The sequence below is a fragment of the Mus pahari genome, chromosome 10 (assembly GCF_900095145.1).
Source record: "Mus pahari chromosome 10, PAHARI_EIJ_v1.1, whole genome shotgun sequence".
NCBI classification, from domain to species: domain Eukaryota; kingdom Metazoa; phylum Chordata; class Mammalia; order Rodentia; family Muridae; genus Mus; species Mus pahari.
Genome location: NC_034599.1, coordinates 19127607 through 19131629, shown reverse-complemented (window position 1 = coordinate 19131629; position 4023 = coordinate 19127607). Strand labels below are relative to the sequence as shown.

Here is a 4023-nt window from a genome sequence, read left to right as displayed (position 1 = left end):
CTCATTAGATGCTGGGAAAACTTTTCACAAAAATAAAACACCCCTTTGTGTTTAAAGTCTTGGAGAGATCAGGAATGCATGATACATAACTAAATATAATAACAGCAATGTACAGCAAACCAACAGCCAGTATTAAATTAAATGGAGAGAAACTTGAAGCAATCCCACTAAAGTCAGGGACAAGGCAGGGCTGCCCAATCTCTCCCTATCTACTCAGTATGGTACTTAAAGTTTTAGCTAGAACAATTAGACAACAAAAGAAGACCAGATACAAATTGGAAAGGAAGAAGTCAAGATATCATTATTTGCAGATGATATATGATAGTATACATAAGAGACCCCCAAAATTCTACAGAGAACTCCTACAACTGATAAACAACCTCAGCAAGGTGACTGTATATAAGATTAACTCAGTACTCACTTCGGCAGCACATATACTAAAATTGGAGCAATACAGGGAAGATTAGCATGGACCCTGCGCAAAGATTAACTCAAACTAATAAACAGCTTTCCTTTATACAAATGATAAATAGGCTGAGAAGCAATTTGGGAAACAACATCCTTCTAAATAGTCACAAATAATATAAAATATCTTGGGGGTAACTCTAACCAAGCAAGTGAAGGATCCATATGACAAGAATGTCAAGTCCCTGAAGAAAGAAATCAAAGTAGTACATAGAAAGATCTTCTAAGTTCAAGGATCAGTAGGATTGAAATAGTAAAAATGGCTATTTTCCAAAAGCAATCTACAGATTCATTGCAATCCCCATCAAAATTCCAACACAATTATTCACAGACATGGAAAGAGCAACTTTCAACTTCATATGAGTGTGAGCTTTAAGAGAGCTTCCTCCTAGTTGCCTGAGGATGCCAGTTCCTTGCCTGCCTGCAATCACCTCAAGATACAGAACTCTCAGCTTTTCCAGCACAGTGTCTGTCTGATTGCTGCTATGCTTCCTGCCTCGATGATAATGAACTGAAACTTTGAACCTATAAGCCATCATCAATTAAATGTTGTCCTTATAAGAGTTACCTTGGTCATAGTGCCTCTTCTCAGCAATGGAAACCCTAGCTAAGACATTAACCATATCTGCTATAATCAAGCACATTGGCAGCCTACCATGCAGTAGCAATACAGACACTATTTCTTACTTATTAGTAACTTGTACACACTGGCCACCTGTCTTCCTAATATCTTGTGACCACTATTCTACTCTATTTCTATGCATTCAGTCCTTGGAATTGCACGTGACTGAGAATATGCAGTGTGTCTGTATGTGTCTGCTGTGTCTAAGGAGTATTTACTTTGCATTTGTATCACATAAGGATAGTCAGCAATCAGATAGTAAAGGGCTTGCAGTGAAATGTGTGCTAAGGCTCTTTGAAAGCAAATTTGATCACACTAGGAATGGAATATGGACACAGCATGTGACCAAGGAGATGCTGAAATGTATCCACTGCAATTTATCTAACTCCTTTAGGGACGCCAAAATACACTGTGCTGAGCTGAGCAGAGCAGAAAGAGACAACATCACAAGGTAGAATGCCTAAGCATCCTCCCAGTGGGATATGTTAAGTCTAAGAATAAGAAGGAAGGAAGATGCCTTGACACTTTAGTAACATAGGAGGCTTATTCTTTTACGGCTGTACTGGGATAGAATTTGCCACAATGTTTTTTTTAAAAATAATGTTTATGAAACTTTCACTATAGGTGGTGAATTTAGGGGGAAATCAGAGACAGTGAAACCAACAGAAACCATTAGCAAAATGATGTATAAATGGGCAACTTCACACAACTGATAGGAATAAAATCAAATATAAGAAAATGTATCTAAAATTCCCCCCAAATGCTCCAAAAGTATAATCTTTAAATAAAGGGCAGTATTTTGATGATATTGTTGGTGAAATGTAACTCATAAGACTGCTTTTATATATCATATTATATTATATTATACTATATTATATTAATAATAAAGTTTTATCAAGGTTCAACTATAATATGAAGATAATTCTTGGCACAGTTAATTAATTAACAATAACTTATGAATAAGCATGCCATTTAAACTTAGGTTGATGAAGCAGGACACATGGAATTTAAATTACCTCTAAACTGCAACTTCATTATCTCCTACATGTTATAACAGGAAACACACTGGAATGGAGAGTAAACATTTAAAAATGTAGAAAATGAGATCTGGTTATGCCAAAGAGCTGGCAAGAATTAAAAATAGGCCTAGATGCATCTTCCTTTGAGTGGCAGACTCTCGTAACTTATTACATGGGGATAACAGTTTATCGTTGTGCCATTGCAATGATGCTGTGCAAACCCGAGCTTAGATTTGCTATACTGAAATTTTAATCTCAGCTGGGAATCTCTACCGTACCTTTGATCATTCATTTACCAGATAAAAGATGAAAAATGTTTATATTTTTAATAAGTTTTATGCACTAGAGCTGGGCAGATATCTACCCGCTAAGCCATTAATATCTACTTTCCTATCAATAACCCCAAGATATAACTTGCCATGTTCCATCTGGGCAGCTCTTCACTTCAGTTGGGCAGCCCTGATGGCCATGTTTTCATAACTTACCTACTCTATGGCATCTTCTCCTCTCTCCACTTTCTTCTCCTCCTTTGTGGACTTCTGCCTCAGAACCTAAGCCTGAGAACCAAAACCCTATCTATTTCTCTTCCACCCAAGTATAGGCTATTGGCATCTTTATTCACTACTCAGGGATGACTTAGGAGGCAAGATTACATAGCATCACTTGGTCTACAAGAGGATTCCCTTGTCCCTGAGGCAACCAGGGCTAATATTCTGTATTACACTACATAGTAACAGACCAAGCATCAGTATGATCTTAGCTTGTTAAGTGCAAGGGGTCTTCCTCCTATTTGCAGAGTCTGGGGCAACCCTTCACGAACTTTATCTGTGCTACAGAAGATGCAGATGACCTGGAAGGACACAGATAAGGAGAGGGACTTTCAAGCTGTCACTCAAATCCTGATTATGTGAGTGGTCTTGATATCATCTAGGAATCTTGTGTCTCTGCCAATTAAACAATTAAAAGAAAATAATTCACACTCACAACAAACAATCAGGTTCTATTGAAAACAAAAGTCCATGCATATACCCACAGGCATAGAGACACTCCACACTGGTAAAGGGGATTCAGAAACCAAAATACAAGCTCCCTAGGAGAGCTTTGGTATTTTATGTGTTTCCATTGTATGAGGCATTTTTCTGTCTCCCTTTGTGGCCTGATAAACATAAATGCCAAAGAGGGGCTGACAGCCCATCACGTAATGAAAACTGAGACATGTCTAGGACCTATCATGTATAAACCCTAGCAAGTCAGCTGGAAGTGGAGCCATGTAGGTGAGAAAAAAACCATTTTATCCTGTCAAGGTTTTGTTCTGGGTTAAAGCCAGAAGTTTGTCATCTCATTGCATAACTATAGATCTATAATGTCTGCTTTCTTATCTGCCTTCTCTCTCATAATCTTTCGAGATCAGAGGAGATTTATAGTTGTACATGGAAGGTCATGTGAAGTTGAATTGTGACTTTCAAATTGTGTTAATTTGGAAATTAAGAATGACACAAAGCTCTGTACCCCATTTTTAATGGGGTTATTTAAATTTCTGGAGTCCAGCTTCTTGAGCTCTTTGTATATATTGGATATTATTAGTCCCATATCAGATTTAGGATTGGTAAAAATCCTTTCCCAATCTGTTGGTGGCCTTTTTGTCTTGTTGACAGTGTCTTTTGCCTTACAGAAGCTTTAGAAAGAGAGGTCCCTTGGTCTTGCAAACTTTACATGCCCCAGTACAGAGGAATACCAGGGCCAAGAAGTGGGAGTGGGTGGGTAGGGGAGCAGGGTGGGGGGAGGGTATAAGGAACTTTGGGGATAGCATTTGAAATGTAAATAAAGAAAATATCTAATAAAAAAATAAGAATGACACAAAGCAATCTACTTAGGTGTCAAGTTAACAAGGGGCAAACTTGAGATGACTTATTTTGG

The 4023-nt window shown here is 37.9% G+C and overlaps 1 non-coding gene across 1 annotated transcript; it reads left to right on the top strand.

Moving 5' to 3' along the window:
- The first annotated feature begins 413 nt into the window (after nt 1–413).
- LOC115064847 lies at nt 414–518 on the top strand. The gene has a single exon (XR_003844680.1). It is a non-coding gene; the product is annotated as a U6 spliceosomal RNA (small nuclear RNA).
- Nucleotides 519–4023: the final 3505 nt, after the last annotated feature.